At 38.7% G+C, this 7,728-nt stretch overlaps 1 long non-coding RNA gene across 1 annotated transcript; it reads left to right on the top strand.

Annotated features, from left to right (window-relative positions):
• Positions 1-2,538: 2,538 nt before the first annotated feature.
• On the top strand, positions 2,539-7,371 carry LOC144963731 (uncharacterized). The gene is made up of 3 exons (XR_013643681.1): positions 2,539-2,608; positions 3,823-3,876; positions 6,036-7,371. It is a non-coding gene; the product is annotated as an uncharacterized LOC144963731 (long non-coding RNA).
• Positions 7,372-7,728: the final 357 nt, after the last annotated feature.

Raw genomic sequence — 7,728 nt, forward strand, 5'->3', positions numbered from 1 at the left:
TGTTGGACCAAATGTTATGTATTGAGATTCACATCATCAATGACCAAAAATGAACCACTAAAGTCAAGAAAAAAATATATACTCTGAGCTATTTTCAAGAGCAGATAATTACAAAAGTTAAAGGAAATTTCCATTTTCTTTCAAATAATTATAATCTATGCTAAAAGTTGTACAGGATTACCAAATTTGAGAGATTTAGCTTGATTAATAAAAAAGTTGTAGCCTCTCAAAAATGGACCAGCAAGAAAATTTGATTTTGACACGTTTTGAGACAAAATTTCAAAAAAGTGTCAAAAATTAAAATGTCCATATTATGAACTGAAAATTTGGCTTTATTCACGTCACATAAGTATCTTCAATCAAGTTTGAGGAAAATCAAAAGGAGTGTGGTTCCCAATTTTCGAAAATTTGGTTCACTTGACATGGAATGGCCTTACGGTTAGTTTAGTGTGACAGGTAATAATATGAGATTAAGGGCATTTTTCTCCTAAAGCGAGATCAGTATTAGGGTCAATACATATGGAAAACAATTTTAAGGGTGAGTGCTGGCCACTATATCGCCTTTGGTCAGTGCGTGTAAGAAATTAAGATTGAGCAATTAATCTACAAATCACTAGTCTTATCTAATTGAGAAACCAGAACACACCATTGTTTAGAGACATGAACAGCTCTATCACATAAGCTCTTATCTCAGTCTGTATATTCTTTAGTGTCTTGGTCAAATATGAAATACATATGGGGGGGGGGGGGGAGTGGCCGAGTGGTTAAGGCATTGCACTGTGACCCGCTTCAGGCACTTTTGATTTTTTTTCCTTGAGCAAGATTATTAACCCCCAATTAGCTCACATGGACAACATGGGTCATTCCTGTTGACATCAAACATCCTGTTTGGTGATTTATCTTAATTCCTTCATGGAATGCCTAGGCGACGGTATCTTATGATGTCGTGGTGGAAGGGCATTATTTATATATATAATATATATACGGGGATTGTAGAATGGACAAATCTAATTTATGACTCCGATCTCACCGTTTTCTGATCCATTGTTTGGAATCCACAAACAAAGAGTTTTACAAACTGAAATCATAGATTCCAATGTTCCACCTTAGATTGCCATCAGCATTAACCAACATTTGGTATTTACAGAAGTGACAATTTGTGTCCTGATATTTTATTTTCAAGAGTTGGATTTTTTTAAAAAATTGGCAAGGTCAAAAAGATATTAGTTACTATTATCATTAGGTGCATATCTTTCAAAAGGCATTGCACTGCTTCAGGCATAAACATAAGTTCTTTGCTCATATATCTGTTTACAAATTCAAAACATAAACAAGAAATACATCTTTTTTATTTTTAATTCACTAAAGGACGGCATGAAGATACAGGATTGCATCGTGTATTCTTCAAAAGATTGTATTCGTAATGGAGATCCAATCTTGAGGTAGGTATTCCATTAGTTCTCCTCTCTCTCTCTCTCTCTCTCTCTCTCTCTCTCTCTCTCTCCTCTCCTCTCTCTTCTCTCCTCTCTCTTCTCTCTCTCTTCTCTCTCTCTCTCTTTCTCTCTCTCTCTTCTCTCTCTCTTCTCTCTCTCTCTCTCTCTCTCTCCTCTCTCTTCTCTCTCTCTTCACCTTCTATATCTCTCTCTCTCTCTATCTCTTTTTCTGTCTTCTCTCTCTGTTGGGCTTAGTTAACTGGTGAAGGCATTGTATGGAAAAGACGTTTTGATAATTCGATAATTATTCTTGCTAAACTTCAACTAATTAAATAGATAAGGAATGATAAATGAAAAAGATTTAAATACGAGGACACAAACAGCTGTAAACTGTAAAATATTGGTGATCAATAATTAAATAGTGAAAAAAACAAAAGTCCGGTGATATGAAACTCATTGAATCCATTGTTTGGAAAGCACTGACAAGAGTGCTTCAACTTCAAGTTCAAAGAAAAGTGGCCGAGTGGTTAAGGCATTGCACTCTGACCCGCTTCAGGAACTGTCGATTTTTTTCCTTGTGCAAGATTATTAACCCCAATTAGCTCACATGGACAACATGGGTGATTCCTGTTGACGTCAGACATCCTGTTTGATGGATTATCTATATTCCTTCATGGAATGCCAAGGCGACGGTATCTTATGATGTCGTGGTGGAAGGGCATTATTTATATATATACGGGAATTGTAGAATGGACAAATCTAATTTATGACTCCCATCTCAACATTTTCTGATCCATTGTTTGGAATCCACAAACAAAGAGTTTTACAAACTGAAATCATAGATTCCAGTATTCCACCTTAGATAGCCTTCAGTATTAACCAACATTAGGTATTTACAGAAGTGACAATTTTTCTCCTGATATTTCATTTTCAAGAGTTTGATTTTTTTTTTAAATTGGCAAAGTCAAAAATTATTAGTTACTATTATCATTAGGTGCAAGACTGCATATCTTTCAAAACATAAGTCTTTGCTCATTTATCTGTTTACAAATTCAAAACATAAACAAGAAATACATCTTTTTTATTTTTAATTCACAAAAGGACAGCATGAAGATACAGGATTGCATCGTGTATTCTTCAAAAGATTGTATTCGTAATGGAGATCCAATCTTGAGGTAGGTATTCCATTTAGTTCTCTCTCTATCTCTCTCTCTCTCTCTCTCTCTCTCTCTCTCTCTCTCTTTCTCTCTCTCTCTCTTCTCTTTCTCTCTCTCTCTCTCTTTCTCTCTCTCTCTCTTTCTCTCTCTCTCTTTTCTCTCTCTCCTCTCTCTCTCTCTTTCTCTCTCTCTCAAACCTTCTGTATCTCTCTGTCTCTCTCTATCTCATTTTCTGTTGGCTTAGTTAACTTGTGAAGGCGTTGTATGGAAAAGACGTTTTGATAATTCAATAATTATTCTTGCTAAACTTCAACAAATTAAATAGATAAGGAATGATAAATGAAAAAGATTTAAATACGAGGACACAAACAGCTGTAAACTGTAAAATATTGGTGATCAATAATTAAATAGTGAAAAAAACAAAAGTCCTGTGATATGAAACTCATTGAATCCATTGTTTGGAAAGCACTGACAAGAGTGCTTCAACTTCAAGTTCAAAGAAAACGCATAGACTAAAATATATTTCAATTGCTCAAGGTATTGAATATCAATCAAAACTCAAAGGTTACAGCAATAATGATTACTAATTTTGAGTTTAATACAAGCTGTGTGCAGGGCTTCTGACTGACAAGTTTCTAAAAATAGAGCGCAGCCGGTATTCGAACTCGGGACCTTTGGGGTACAAAACAAAAACTGTACCACTGAGCCACACTTCCCCACCCAACTGAAACTGAAACAGTGATAAAGATCAATGTATCCTGCCACAAACATGGTTTTAAAGAGTTCACAAGTGATAAAATTAATAAAACTGGCCCACCATTTAAAGAAACTGTCTCTATCCTTACTGTAAAATATTTTCTCGTCATTTAGCTAACAACTACAAAGTAAAATTACTTATAGTTATAGTAGTAGAATTCTTTTTTTACTAATGTTATATAATGAAATAATGAGGAGTTTGGGTTGATGTTGATTAAAGTATAAACTCTCATAAGTGTCGATCTATCTGTACTGCACGATTAATAGCCTTGTGCTATGTCTTCATTTAGAAGTTAGTTTTTGAGGCTCAACTGGGGAACAGAACTTGTCACATTGTTTTAGTAGTTAACCAGTTGAGCTATCGGGATGAATGTAAAGATGATCTGAACGTTAGTCGTGAGACTACATTTCTTTCAAAGCATAACTTCTTCGATCACAACATAAACAAGAATAACGTTTTTTATTATTTTCTCAAGGATGGACCAGATTGGATTGTGTATTCTTCATAGGACTGGAGCCTTCTCCTCGAGGTAGGAATTTCTGTTGGTCTCTCTCTCTCTCTCCTCTCCCCTCTCTCCCTCACTCTTCCTCTTCCTCCTCTCCTCTCTTCTCTCTCTCTCTCTCTCTTCTTCTCTCTCTTTCTCTCTCTCTCTCTTCTTCTCTTCTCTCTCTCTCTCTCTCTCTCTCTCTCTCTCTCTCTCTCTCTCTCTCTCTCTTCTCTCTCTCTCTCTCCTCTCTCTCCTCTCTCTCTCTCTCTCTCTCTTCTCTCTGTGTTCCTCTTAGTGGGGACCTGTGCTTGTGTCAGGATGAGACATTTAGGTGATCTAAAGCTAAGTACATTGATAGTGTGCCCTACATCTGCATCTGTTCCCTATTTGAACTAATCCCCTCTGTCTTCCTTTTTCTTGGGCACTTTGATTGTAATTCTAGAAATTTTTACTATCCCACTTTCTTCCTTTTTACTGGCGCTGATATTATCTAAATGTGTGGCAAGCGCCGTAAAACTTTTAAAAACGAACATACTACCACTACTACAAGCACCACCACCATTACTACTACTACTACTACTACTACTAATTTTTCTACTTCTACTACTACTTCTGCAACAACTGATACTACTACCACTACCAAAACCACCACATCATCATCATCATCATCACTACTACTACTACAATCATCACCACCACTCATCACTGCTACTGCAAACGCCACCACAACATCATCATCATCAATACCAGCTATCATCACCACATCAACACTACTGCCACTACCACTACAACCACCATGACATCATCACCACAATTACTACTAAAACCATCATTATACATCATTACCACCGCTGCAACAACCACCACCACCACATTATCATTAATAAAACTTTGATTACAACCACCACCACCACCACCACGTCATCATCACTACCGTCGTTACTACAATTATCTCCACCAGATCATTATCCTACAACTTTTACAACAACCACAACCACCAGATCATCATTACTAATACCACCAGTACAACCACCACCATATCATCACCACACCACTACCACTGCATATCACCAGAACTACAACCACTACTACCACCACATTATCATCACTACCACTACTACCACAACCACCACATCATCATCACTAAAACCACAACTATCACATCATCAATACCAGTACGACTACAACCATCACCGCCACATCAACACTTCTACCACTACGACTACAATCACCACTGCCACTCATCATCCTCTCTACAACCACCACCACCACATCATCATCACTACTGCTACAGCCACCACCATCAACACCACTACCACTGCTATTACTACAACCACCGCCTCCACATCATTATCACTACTTCCAATACAACTACAATCACAAGCACATCATCATCATACCACTACTACTACTACAACTACAACTGCAGTAAACTCCACCTCATCATCACTATAACTACTGCTACATGCACCAACACATCATCTTCACTACAAATACAACCACTGCTACCACATCATCATCACTACAACTACTACTACTACTACTACTACTACTACTACTACTACTACTACTACTACTACTACTACTACTACTACTACTACTAGTACGACTACTACTAGTATGACTGCTACTAGTACGACTACTACTACTACTACTACTACTACTACTACTACTACTACTACTACTACTACTACTACTACTACTACTACTACTACTACGAAAGGAGGTAAGTATTTTCATCGAGGCAGTAATTGCAAATAATAGCGTGCAATATGTGTTTTGATCATCTTTTTTGTGCACCATGAATGATATCAATCAATGTCATATTGTAGGTGTTGAATAGGCCTCTCACAAAATAGTATGTATATAATACTAAGACTAGGCCTCTCACAAAAAATTATGTATATTATACTAAGAACAGGCCTTTTATAAAATGTTATCTATATACTGAGACTAGGTCTCTCACAAAATATGTATGTACTAAGACTTGGCCTCTCACAAATAGTATGTATAACCTAAGACAAGTTCTCTCGCAAAATAGTTTGTATATACTAAGACTACAAACGACTTAGTTGAAACAAACCTTGAAAATCTTGAAAGATAGAAAGCACCAGGATTAGACAAGAATCAACAAAAGTTGAACTAGATGTGAAGAACTGATTTTTTTCCTGCATTTTATAATCTGTTACTTTTTGTTACAGATATTTGACGTCATCAAGCTCCAGGAATCGAGATTGGCCATATGTGGGCGGTAGGGGCGGTGGCCAGCAGGGATGGTGAGGTCATGGAGGATGATTGTGGTATTCAGCGGAGTAATGGGATGGGTTATATTGGAGGGCCCCGGGGATTGTAATGGCAGTGATCAAGATGTTGGAGGAGTTGTTGGTGGCGAGGTGATGATGGGGATGTAGATGGTGGAGCAACAATAGTGACATTGTTGGTGAAGGTGGCATTGTTGGGTGACGGGATGATGGAAATCATGATGGGAGGGTTGTGGTGGTGAAGGGATGATGATGGGAAGTGATGATGATGGCAATGGTTGTGAAGGGAGGTAATGGTGGAGGAAGTGATGATGGTGGTATTGGTGGGGTTGTAGTGATTGTGATGAAGAGATTGTGTTTGTCGAGGAAGGTGGTGGTGGGTGGAAGTTGTGGGGAGGATGAGGATGCTGGAGGTAGATTCAGTGATAAAGTGAAGGTGGTGGTGTGGTTCTGGACTTGGGTTCGAGTTGATTCCAACTGGTTAGGGCCGGGTGAGTTACATTCGTGTTCTTTGTTGACAAGATGATTGTGGTTGGCATTCGCATGGATTTGAAATACAGATAAGTGTGCTTCTACCGGTGGGGGTGTATTTGTTTGTGTTTCATGTCCATACCCAAGTGCAGTAGGCGGGACTGGAGGCCTACAGGAAGCCCGAATGTGTTTGGGCAGAATGTTGATTTACAATTGTCTTGAAGACGGGGATAGGGATGTGATTTGTTTGACTCTTTCTGGATGGGTCACCTTGACCCTGGGTTTGGAACTGTGCCATTTACTGGATCTTTATTGTTGAACCTGCTTCTATCATTTTCGCCAAGCCATGGCTTTCACTTATTACCACTAACCTCACAGCATGGTCTCTTCTATCACAACCCCTATGACTCTACCATTACTTCCCATCATCCCTTCCAAAGCTATCACTTCCCAACACAACCACTGCCATCAGAATCACCTCCCATCATCATCATCTTCACCACCATAGCCCTGCCGGAGTGATTTCCATCATCACGTCACCTGCCTTGCCATTTTCACCATCATTATCACTGCTGCTGCTTCCATCTTCTACATCCCTGCCATCACTTTTATATCAACAATACTTTCTTCATCTTGAGCTCTGCTGGTGCAATCTCTGCCGATCTGACCCTGAAAATTACTCTTAGAACACCATGATCATTTAAAGTGGCTTTATCGTCCCTGCCACCTTGCAAGGCAAGCAAGGCAAGCAAGTCAAGCAAGGCAAGCAAGTCAAGCAAGTCAAGCCATCAATGGTGACTCTTATCACCATTGCCTCTTTCACCATCAATGGTGACTCTCATCACCATTGCCTCTTTCACTATCAATGGTGACTCTTATCACCATTGCCTCTTTCACCATCAATGGTGACTCTTATCACCATTGCCTCTTTCACCATCAATGGTGACTCTTATCACCATTGCCTCTTTCACCATCAATGGTGACTCTTATCACCATTGCCTCTTTCACCATCAATGGTGACTCTTATCACCATTGCCTCTTTCACCATCAATGGTGACTCTTATCACCAATGCCTCTTTCACCATCAATGGTGACTCTTTTCACCATTGCTCCTTTCATCGCGTCCTTTCCAATTTTTTTCAAGCCTATATTATACACTCAA

This window comes from Berghia stephanieae, chromosome 2, assembly GCF_034508935.2.
Source record: "Berghia stephanieae isolate SIO BIC M18660-M18661 chromosome 2, UCSD_Bste_1.3, whole genome shotgun sequence".
Classification (NCBI taxonomy): Eukaryota; Metazoa; Mollusca; class Gastropoda; order Nudibranchia; family Aeolidiidae; genus Berghia; species Berghia stephanieae.